We start from the raw sequence: 12304 nt of genomic DNA, 5'->3' as shown, positions 1-12304 counted from the left end.
TGTAGCAATGACTATGTCTTTCCCATTTCCAGAGCTCCAACACCTGACTTGATGGAGTTGAGAAGGTGTAGGGTTTGCTGTATACACAAAATCCCAGGCAATGGTCTTAGTGCAATGCTGGAGAATGCTAGTAGATGGAGCCATGTTCTGTTTTTTTGAGCCAAAGAAAGAAGAACTTCCAGATAGAAAAGAAAAAGCAGAGTTCAGAGGTAGCTGGTGTCTAAAGGTAATCTTACTAAATGTTATTTTAGGTGGATATCTGGGAAAAGACACACCTTTTTTAGATGGATTGCCCAAAGAGCCACTGTGAGAACACACAGCCAAAAATAAAAGTCCTGTCTGAGAACGGGTATAAAAACTTTTTGAAAATTTTTTGAACCTGGGATTTAATTCACATCATTTTATAAGACTGATAACTCTTTCCAAAGTTAATGTTAGAATTTAATCTATCCTTTAGAAGAACAACCCGAATTCCCTTCTTGTGAAAATATAATAAAACCACACATAAGCCTAAAGCAATTTGAGCAGAGGAAATTTCTTAGATTTTGGTACTAATTATATATACATATATATTCTTTTTCCTAAAACTATAGACTCTAAGTAGAGATGACTTAGAAATACTTCCAGATACATGCACGTTTTTGGTTTGATGCTGGTATCAAAATTAAAAGTTAAAAACACACACACACAAAAACCCCATTTAGGCTTCCTAGATCTCTCGATTCTCTCTGCTCCTGGAAAGTCTGCTGCCTGGGTAATTAATGAATTACTCAACTAATATGTACCCAGGGATTAAGTGTTGCACTAACCAGTTTCAAAATCCATTCCAGAAAGAAAGAAATTTTAAATGTTTGAAAAAGAACTTGAATGTGGGTTGAATAGCTAGCAAACAGTTCAATTTCACAGTTCCTAGAAGCCCACAAGAGCCAAACACAAGGTCAGGCATTGAGCAGTTCTTATGAAAACGCAGTAGGTTTTATCTGGGGGTTAGAGAGACATTCTTTGCACAGCACTGGAAGATCTGGAAAAGAGACTGAGAACCCCTAACACCATCACCACGAGCCAGCTGCTGTTGATAGTGTGACGTCTTTCATGCTTTACAAGACGTTAATTTCAAATTTCAGTGCATGCATCCTCTTCCCCCACTCAATTCTTAAATAAAATTCTTTTTCATATTGCTAAAGAGAGCTTCTCAAATAAAATTTAGATCTTGGGTATGAGCATACAGGTTTCTCAAGGCTTTGCTACCCATCATCAAATTGATCTACAAAAGCCTACATGCACATTTTTAGCAATATTGGATTTTTTAGAAGATTTCATCTTGTTGGGGTCAGTGCCATGGCATACTAGGCTAAACTTTTGCCTGCAAAGCCAGAATCCCACATGGGTGCCAGGTGCTTCATTGCTAATCCAGCTCCTTGCTCATGGCCTGAGAAAGCAGTAGGGGATGGCACAAATCTCTGGGCCCCTGCACCCATGTAGGAGACCTGAAGGAGGGTCCTAGATCCTGACTTCAGATCAGCTCACCTCTAGCCATTGCAACCATTTGGAGAGTGAACCAGCAGATGGAAGATTTTCTGCATGTCTCTCTGCTCTGTGAATCTGCCTTTCAAATAAAAATAAATCTTTCCTAAAAATTTTTAAATGAAAGACATATTTTGTTTATTTGAACAGCAGAATGACAGAGATGGAGAGAGAAAAACAGATCTTTCATCCATTCCCCAAAATGTCCACAGTGATCAGTACAGAGCCAGGCAGGAGCCAGGAGCCAGGAACTTCATGCAGCTCTCCCTGTGGGTGACAGAGGTCCACCTACTTGAATGATCTTGTGCAGCTCTGTTGAGTGTGTTATCAGGGAACCGGATGAAAAGAGAACGAAACCGAGCCACAGGGACCTGCACCACACTTCCAATATGAGGCCGGATTTAACCTGCTTAACCACAATGTCTACCCCAATACTAGATATCAATATTCCCTGAAACATTTGCTAAAATGATGTGCAGAATTCACACCAAGAATTTCCTCACATTTTCAGTCTTCTAAGTCAGAAATAACATTTTTTACATGCCTAATGACAGTGTATGTTACTTCTTAAGTTTCCTGTCCAATTTTTAAACTTATTTTTCTGTAAGTATGTCTTTTTCTTATGGTTTTTTTTTTTTTAGGGTGTTAACTCTATTTTCCATGCTGAGATTTTTATATCCTTGGTCATTTTCTTTATGATTTACATTCGGAGTATCATGGAGTTAACCATTTCAAGTTATACGCACTTCTTTTAAAATTTTTAATTCAAGGGCAGTTGCTGTGCTATGGCCATAGATAGGCTCCAGCTTGGGACACCCCATCCCGCGTCAGAGTGCCGGGTTCAAGGCCTGCTTCTGGTTCTTTGGCAGTTTCCTGCTGACACATCCCACGAGGCAACAGGTGATGCTGTGAGTGCTCGGATCCTTGTCTTCGGTACTTTAGTCTGGTTGAATCTTGGATATTTGCATTTGAGAAATGAACTAACAGATGAAAGCTTTTGGTTTCTGTCTCTCCCTCTCAATCTTTCCCTCTCTGTCTATATGTCATTCAAATAAATAAACAGTCAAAACTTTTTTTACACACATCCATTTTTATTGGACATTCAGGCCTAGTTTCTCTTCTTGCCCTTGCCTGTGACCTTGGCAGAGGTGAGGACTGGTACTGCTGCCTGGTAGAGGGTGGAGGAAGTCTTGATGATGTAGTACAGACTCACCACGGAGAAGATAAAACAGGGTTAACACAGACTCGGTAGATGGGACCAGACGCAAAGCGAACCAACAGGAGGCACAGGAGAATCTCAGGGAAGATCTTGGCTTGGAATCCTTTGCCCAAGACAAGATTCTCAAGATTATTGAAGAGGAAGAGACCAGAGCCCAAGCAGCCCCCACTGGATGCTGTACATCTGCCTGCCACCAACAGCGGGAACTCCTTTGGAACTCTCCCTTCTCTCTCTCTTCAGGACTGATGAGGTAGATTCCTCTTCCTGGAGGAAGATAAATCCATTTCTCGATGCCTTGACCAATGAAAATGTTGGAGAGCCGAATGGCAACGCTGCTGCCATTGGTGTCCTTTATACGAACCACGTCCAAAGAGCCAGCACGCCTCTGTTGGCGATTGCATCAGTTCCTCCCAGGTTAGCACCTCCAACCACTTGCACAGGTTGCCAGGGTTAGGTTTGATGACTTCGGTGATTTTGCCAACCACCAAATCAGTCGGAATGGCGTCCTTTGGGTAGTGAAGTGTAGGGGTACGGGCGTCATCAGAAGACAGCTTCCTTCTATGCTCACTTTGTACAGCTCGTCCTTGGCCTTCTCAGGTATAATACAGTGAACAGCAAAGCGACCCTTGGTGTCGCACTGATCAGACGGAAATTCTCTCCAGTTTCATCAAAGCTGACGACAGCCATAAAGGAGCAGGGCAGGGTGTATCAGTTTGGACTTTGCCATCGGCTTGCAGGAGCGGCAGCCTGCTCGTGTTCTTCCCCTCACCTCCCGCCAGGGCTTCCGCCAGGCTGTTCCTTAGGAGAGGGACGAGAAGAGCATTCTCCAGCTGCTGGGAACCGCTGGGCGGACAAAGAGCAACAGATGGCTCGGTTTACCCAGCATCCTCCGCTCTAGAGCTGTTTTTCACTTCCAAACCTTCTAGGGACCACAAGTCATGGTCGTGCTATGTGGAGCTCTTTTCTATATTTTTAAACTGTCTCTTTAGGCAATACCCTCCCAAGGCATAGAACATTTTATTATAAGGCTCACCATGCATTTTTACATCAGGCCTGCACCATGGCTTAGTAGGTTAAGCTTCTGCCTACTGTATCATCATCCCATGGGAGTGCCCGGTTTGTGCCCCAGCTGTTCCACTTTCAATTCAGCTCCCTGCTAATGGCCTGGGAAAGCAGCAGAGGCTAACCTAGCCCCTGGACCCATGTGGGAGACCCAGAAGCAGCGCTTGACTCCTGGCTTCGAATCAGCTCAGCTTTGGCCTATTATATGGGAAGTAAACCAGTGAATAAAAGTGCCCTCTCTCTATCTCTTCCACTCTCCTTGTTGCCGTAAAGCCACCTCTCCAATAAGAAAATAAATATTAAAAAAAAAAAATGGTTTTTACCCCACCGTCATAATAAATACGAGTACCTTTTCGAGTCAGAGTCATTTTTCCAGATTCATGAGTAATTATCTAGGAGACAGGGTACATGCTGGCTTTTTAAATTTTCATTTCCTTATTTTTCTTGTTTGAAAAGCAACAGAGAAACAAAAAGAGTTCTCACCCGCTGGGTCTCTCTCCCAATGTCTGCAACAGCCGGGACAGGGCCAGGCAGGAGTCAGGAGGCAGGACTTCATCCCAGGTCTCCCCTGTGGATGGCAGGCTACAGCACAAGAATCACCATGTGCTGCTTGCAGGTGCATCAGCAGGGAGCTGGCACTGGAAGTAGAGCCAGAACTGAAACCTTGGCCCTCCTATCTGGGCTGTGGGCACCTCAACAAGTAACCCAACTGCCAGGCCAAATACCCACCTTGCTTTTATTTCCATTGTTATGCTACTTAGGAAGATAAGCATTTTCCAATGCATTTTTTTTTCTCAATGGTTTGTCCTTGATATGGACGCTATTCATATGAACTGAATTGCCACCAGCTAGTCAAGGATGAGTTCATTTATTTTCAACAAGGAGGAAGTGTGTTTCGTTACTCAAATGACTTGGGGGAGATGGCTGGCCGTGGGAGTTAGTAAGCGGCTGCCAGGAATGATGGACTCCAGCTCACAGGACATTCCTGCCCAACAACCAGTGTCATATTGAACATTCCTGCAAGTGGAAAATTTACTCATAATTTTCTGTATGTAAGATTTAACTCTATTTTATATATGCACATACTTTTTACATCATTTCTTAAGTGCAATTATAAAACGTGAATCAAGGTAAAATTAATGTTTTGATTTGTTTGAATATCAATCAAGAATTGTTCAGAACTTTAGAAAATTTGCTACTAATGCTGACAGATATATGTAACTGACATGATCAGGGACAAGTGTTGTGGCACAGCAAGTTAACTTGCAATCTGCAACATGGGCATCCCGTTTTGCAGTGCTGATTCAAGTCCCAGCTTTTCCATTTCCAATCCAGCTCCCTGCTAATGTACCTGTACATGGGCCCCTGCTGCCTAACAGAGGACCCGGAAGAAGTTCTGGGCTCTTGGCTTCAGTCTGGCCAGCTATTATGGCTATTTGGGGATTGAAGCAATAGATCTCTCTCTCTCTCCCCCTAACATCCTCTTTTTCAGCTAAATAAATCTTTTTAAAAATCAGTACAACATATCATTCCTTATCAATCTTACTTTGTAGCTGTCCATTCATGATGATTCTAAAAACAAGCACAGGAATCTGAGTGATGGAATAGACATGCTCAGATGCTTACCTGTAGGAATAAGTGTCAGCCTGCAAGCAATTATTTTCTCTGCAGCTCTCCTATGTCCTGAAGTCAGGGCAAGGTATGTGAAACATTATGAGAAGGTTTTTTAATAAGATTAGAAATGAAACTAAAAAAAAATTATTTTGATGAAAAAATCTGAAATTTATGTATGACTTTATTTTATTTTTTGATGATTTTTACATAGTTGAACAGGGCACAAAGGGTCAAGGGCTACAGGAAAGTGGGTAAGACCATTGTTTCCACATTCTCTTCTTTCCTTCATGTATCTGGGGGAAGGGTGGAGATAAGGGGAGAAGCCCCACCCAGGCTCCCAACCATGCCAGGGTCCCCGATGTGGGGCATGCTCCGAGGGTCCTGCTTAAGTGGTTTTGCTAGTTCAACAGTTCTATTTTGCTGCCAATCTTGCTACTCTAATCATGATGAAATCTCTCCAGACTCCACCGGCTGACATAGTCCAACTTAGAACCTCTGTTTGCCCAGACATTCACTACCAAGACTAGGCTGGGGTAGTTAATCAATTTGTTCTGTCCTCCATCCTCCATCATGGTACCAGGTGTCCCCTGCAGGTTCCAACATATTGCCATATCCCCCATGTGTATCTGGATATGCTGTCCACCACTCCGTCTAAACCTTTGAGGATGCCCAGCTCTGACACATGCACTCCACAGCCGGACCGTGGAACCTGTAATCACCTTCACGGTTGGAGTTCTGAGTCCAGTGGTTCAGTTGGGGGAATCTCCTAAGAAATCTCATCTGAGGCAGTCTCAGACCTGATTCTTGTGTGTTCATGCCAATATAGGGTCCAGCACAGTCCATTGCCCAAATCAGCCTATGCGCACACTGGTCGTTGCAATTGCTAAGTCAGTTCTGTCCCCAAATTTGTCTTCTACACAAACCAATGGCTTTGTGATTGTTTCTGTGGAAAACATGAGTAAGGTAGGGTAAGAAGCTTTAGGAGGGGCTGGTTGAGTTACTTTAGGACCTGGGACATGGCAGCTGTCCCTTGTTGGCTGGTACTTGGCCCTGAGATGATACGAGCAGGTGGGTGGTGGTTTGGAGTGTGAGCATCCAGTGGAGGCTATTTCCTGTATGGGAGTTGGTCCCTCCATTCTGCCTCCTGACAGGCCCAGGTAGCAGCATTGATGAATATAAGAAATTTTCTTTTATGGAGAGAGAAAGAGAGCGAGATCTCCCATCTATTGATTCACCTCTCAAATGCCTATGATAAGCAGGGCTTGTCCAGGCTGTAGCCAGGCTGTAGCCAAGAGGCAGGAGCTCCGTGTATCCCATGTGGGTAGCAGGGACCCAAGCACTTAGACCATTACCTTTTGCTTCCTAGAGTGCACATCAGCAGGAAGCTGGAATTGGGAACAGAGCCAGGATCCAAAGCCAGACACTCTGATCTGGGATGGGATTGCGCTAAGTAATGTCTTAACCACTGTGTCTACCTCTAAATGATTGTTTAATGGAAGTCTTCTGATCTGTTGACATTGCCCTGTTTTAAAATAAAATTATATTTCAAATGCATACTAAAATATATAAAGTGTAATCCTAAAGCAAGCATTCTATTTAGTTAGAAACCCCAGGGCCAGTACTGCTCAGGATGCAACAGGTTAAGCTACTGCCTATAATATTAGAATCTTGTAAGTGCCAGTTCCAATCCTGGCTGCTTCATTTCTGATCCAGTTCCCTGCTGTGCCCGAGAAAGGAGCACAAGATCATCCAAGTACACAGGCCCCTGCCATCTACCTGGGAGACCAAGATGGAGTTCCAGGCTCCTACTTTCATCTTGGCCGAGCCCCAGGTTTTGGGGGCTCTTTGGGAGATGAATTAGTAGATGGAAGATCTGCCTCCCTCTCTCCTCTTTCTCTCTGTAATTGTGCATTTCAAATAAATAATAAATTCTGCCCCCCTCCCCAAATAAAGCCTGAAAAGCCCAGGAGCCATTTTAAGCCAGTAGCAAGGCAGAATACGCACTCCCTACATGTACCAGCCCACACAATGTGACTGCAACCAGCAATAAAAAGGCGTAAGAAAAAGAAAACAGAAACTGCCACCATCTCTATCTGTAGATCACATAATAGCAAACCTGAAAAGGCCTTACAAAATCAAAGATAAACCATTCAAACAATAAAAGAATTTCATAAGATAGCAGGATATAAAATTAACTCACGAAAATCAATAAAGTTGACTTTTAGTTTCCCATCTGACATGGAAAGAGTTTGGAATTCATCATTCCAATCTCAAAACAAGAAAGGAAATGGAAGGGAAGAGAGAGGGAGAGGGAAGAGACAGCAAAGGAAGAGGAGAGGAGGCGAGGGGGAGGGGAGGAAAAAGAGAAGGGGAGAAAAGGGGGAGGGGAGGGGAGGGAAAGGAAAGGAAGGGAGAGGAAGGCAGAGGAGAGGAGGAGGAAGGTAAGAAGGAAGAAGAAAACACTCAACAAACTAAAAGCCACAACTCTTCTTGGATCCATCAGTTAATTGAGGTCACTGGACAAACAGAAAACTGGAGAAACAGACCCTGAACACCAGTACCTGGTGGGGCAGAAGCCAAGCTGGAGCCTGTAGGAACACTTGATGAACAGGTGTCTAATTGCTAGAGACTAAGCAAGGACTAGCCTGAGATAGAAAACTTTGAGAAGCACAGTCACAGGGTAATCCATCCCATTTTGTGAGTTTTACCTCCCCATGTTCCACAGGCTTTCAGGGGAAGAAGAAAGGAACAATTTTGAAATAAACCCAGAAGACTCTTGTCTCCTTAATGGTGATCTACTCTTAGAGAAACTGACAGCTAATGGGAGTAGGGCTATAACCAGCTCCAGTCTCTAGCTTTCCTGTCTTGTTAAAACAGGGCACCAAGTGACTATCGCTATGGTGCACTGGGTTAAGCTGCTGGCTGCAAGGCCAGTATGCTGCATGAGCACTTATTCATGTCTGGTACCAACTCCTTACTAATGCTTCTGGGAAAGCATTAGAAAATGACCCAGGCCTTGGCTAGACCGCAGCACCAGTCAGTTCATATGAGATATGCAGCTGGGGCAGAACTGACCAAGTAGCTGCATCCATTGCTGTGTGCATTGGCTGGTGTAGGTAATGGATGGAACCTGACCCTCTACTGGCTGCTGCACACAAGAGTCAAGTTTGAGGCCACTCATCAGGACCACGCAAGGTTTCTTGGGGCCACTCCCCAGCTAGATCACTGGACTCAAACCACAGCCACAAGGACAAATCACAATGTATGTGATCCGACCTTGGACAGGACTTTCTCAGTTGCTAAGGCATGTGCAGTGGACAGCATGCCCAGATGCATACAGGGAACATAACAGCCAGCTCATCAAGCCAGTGGAAGACATTGAATGCCTAGCATGAGGTTGGGAAGCAAAACAGGTTAGACTATGTTCCTGGCCAAGTTTTGCAGCATGTTCCTGAGTCTGTGGGTGCACAATAAGGTGGACTTGGTCAGGCAGCAGACCTTGGAAAGATCTCAACCCTGGAGCAACAAAGCCAACAATATCTCAGAACTATGAAAACCACTGAAGTCACACCCTAGGAACATCCTTCTCCACATCAGGGTCTCCTAGGAATTATCAAGTTGTCTCCCATCCCTGAGTGCGGATATAGTTTGATAGTCAGGAGTGGCTTCCTTCCCGTTCCCTTCTCACTGCTGCAGACACAGGAGAAAGAAGGAGAAGGAGAGAAATGAAGCATTTGTCCCATCCACCTTCCTCCATACCTTGACCCTCCCCACCCTAATCAGAGTCCCACACGGGAGTACATCCCTCTCAACTATGTGGGCAAAACATAAAACAAAATCAAGTTTACAAGAAGAAAAGACCAAGGAAAACTTTTGCTGATTTGTAAATTTCTATTTGCATGTTTAGGAAAGATGATTAAAAATGGCACTTTAAAGGTTAAAGATAATTTTTTGCATGCTGAAAAGAACTGAAAGAACCAGTTACTTATAAGGGAAATAAAATCAGCTGGTTATGGGTTTCACCTACACAAAGCAGCACTAGAAACGCATGCAGTGGTGGAATAAAGTTTACAGAAAAGAGCCAAGACCCAATGACAAAAAGCAAAATAGTAGGATACCACCTATTCATTACAGTGAAAGAAAAACGCCTGCCGAGATGCAAGAATTCATTGTTCACAAAGCAAGGAGAAAAGTTATGGGGGCATGGAGGAGAGAAAGAAAACACATGTAAAGGAAGGAAACAGAAAATGAGTCAGCAGTAAGCAGAGGATTTTGCAATATGTGGCTAATCTAAACAGATAATGATAGACTGGGAATGGGAAATGGGACTATTAGAAATCCTGGAAATACAAGAACTACTGCAATAGAGGGCCAAGCAATGAGCTGCAGCTAAAAATCTTCTTTATGTCAACAACATCTAGGAATTTACGTATTCAAGGACAATAATGAGGAATGAGAAAATGGCATGAGAAAGTCCAGTCAAGTCTCCAAATGAACATGAGGAAAGGGAGTCAAGAGAAATACGCTGGATCAATCCCCACAAACAACAGAGCAAATGGCAAAAGCAAGTGCAAAAAGTAAGGCAGGAGACAGCAGCTGAAAGTCAAAGACAATCGGGAAAAGAAGAAGGAAAGCTCAGTTATATGTTGCTTATAAGAAATATACAGGACAAACATTTGGCTCCCCATGAGTAACAAACTACTCGGAACAGCTGCATTCCATATCATTGTACCTGGGTCCAAGTCCAGCTCTGAGTTCTAATTCAGTTCCTTGTGAATGCACACCCTGAGGAGCAGCAGGGTATAACCCGAGTACATGGGTCCCTCTCACCCAGGAAAAATGCTCAGATTGAATGCCAGGCTTCAACTTGGCCAAGCCTCAACTATAGTGGGCATATAGAAACTGAACCAGAGAATAGAATAGAATAGAATAGAATAGAATAGAATAGAATAGAATAGAATAGAATAGAATGAAATAGAATGAAATAGAATAGAAATCTCTCCCCTTTCAAATAAATAGGTAAAACTTTTTTTAAAAAAAAGTACACACATACAAGGTAACAGTCAAAAATCAAATTGATGAGGCAAGAGAATACAAAATGCTGATGGAAGAAATCGAAGATCCTAGAGACACACAGTGTTCATTTAGTAGAAGATTTAATGGGGCCCTGCATGGTAGCCTAGTGTCTAAAGTCCTCACCTTGTATGTGCCACAATCCCATATGGGTGCTGATACACGTACCGGCAGCTTTACTCCCCATCCAGATCCCTGCTTGTGGCCTGGGAAAGCAGTCAGGGATGCCTCAAGGCCTTTGGACCCTGCACCTATATGGGAGACCCGAAAGAGTCTCCTGGCTTCTGGGTTCCGGTTTCAGATCAGCTCAACTCTGGCCATTGCAGCCACTTGGGGAGTGAATCAGTGCACTAAAGATCTTTCTCTCTGTCTCTCCTTCTCTCTGTAAATCTTTCTAATAAAAATGAATAAATCTTTTCAAAAGATTAAACATAATAAAATATAAATTCTTTCATCAAGTTATTTAACACAAGTCTTACCAAATTGTTACCAATTTTTACCAAAACGCCATCAAAATTTCTCTGTAGAAATGGACAAGCTTACCATAAAGTTTCTATGGAGAAGAAAGGAATCAAGGCAGCCAACACAATTCTGAAAACAACTAAGTGGGAGGAGACTGTTGGGTTTTTGAGACAGACTCTCCAGCTGCATTAATGAAGACACTGTGGAAGTGAGATGCAAGAGAAAAACCCAGAGACAGAAACATCTCATTGCTTTTGTTTTTTTTTTTTTTACAAAGATATAAGAGCAACTATATCTTCAACCAAGTCGTGTTCAAGTAGACAATCGTAGGCAAAATAAGATAAAATAGGACTGAAACTTCACCTTTACATCTTACACAAAGATATCAACTCAAAAGAGATTATAGACCTAAATATAAAGTTTTTAGTATTTTAGAAAAAAAATCAGGAGAAAATCCTTGGGACCCAGAGTTACACAGAGTATTCTTTTTTTTTTTTTTTCTTAATGCAAGTTTTTTTTTTTTTAAGATTTATTTATTGGAAAGGCAGATGTACAGAGAGGAGAGACAGAGAAAAAGATCTTCCGTTTGATGATTCACTCCCCAAATGACCACAACAGCCAGTACTGCACCAATCCGAAGCCAGGAGTCAGGAGCTCTTCCGGGTCTCCCACGTGGGTGCAGGGTCCCAAAGCTTTGGGCTGTCCTCGACTGCTTTCCCAGGCCACAAGCAGGGACCTGGATGGGAAGCGGGGCCACCAGGATTAGAACTAGTGACCATATGGGATCCCGGCGCATTCAAGGCGAGGACTTTAACTGTTAGGCCACCATGCCGGGACACAGAGTTTTCTTAGACTTGACATCAAAAGCATGACCCAAAAGAAAAACAAAACAAACAAAACATTGAGTATAATATCCATGTTGGCAGAATATGGAAAAGACGTGCTAATTTTGACCACAGAAGACCACAGAATCAAAGGAGAAGTGCATCCCAGTGGACAATGGGAGAGAAGTTTGCAGTGGAAGTGCCACAGACAGGAGGCAGATGGCATGCCAGAGTGATAGATCTGTGGTCCCCACTGACAGTCTGTCTTGAAAGGTTGGCATGGGTGGGTACCTGGAAAGAAATCCTCTTCCCTCTTTTTATCAAGGTGTCTGGATTTGACTTGCCAAATCTGAGCATTGATCAACTTGTATAAGGTGGCTTGTGGGACTATAAATCGGTCCCCTACTCCCTACGACCGGGTGAACCAGGATGGGGTGTGGCTGGGCCTCTGGGCAATCTCTGTGTCTGCCCTCAGAGACAGAGGTCCCTGAGTGCATGGGGTGGGTCATCACAGAAGATTCAATGC

The 12304-nt window shown here is 43.4% G+C and overlaps 1 pseudogene; it reads right to left on the bottom strand.

Moving 5' to 3' along the window:
• Positions 1 to 2632: 2632 nt before the first annotated feature.
• The window catches only part of LOC121156272, a 40388-nt pseudogene continuing 30716 nt past the window's right edge, over positions 2633 to 12304 (bottom strand).

The sequence above is a fragment of the Ochotona curzoniae genome, unplaced genomic scaffold, assembly GCF_017591425.1.
Source record: "Ochotona curzoniae isolate NIBS_2020 unplaced genomic scaffold, NIBS_Ocur_1.0 contig_3332, whole genome shotgun sequence".
Taxonomy (NCBI): Eukaryota; Metazoa; Chordata; class Mammalia; order Lagomorpha; family Ochotonidae; genus Ochotona; species Ochotona curzoniae.
Note: the sequence above shows the minus strand (reverse complement) of the source record. Positions and strands in the feature narration are given on the sequence as shown.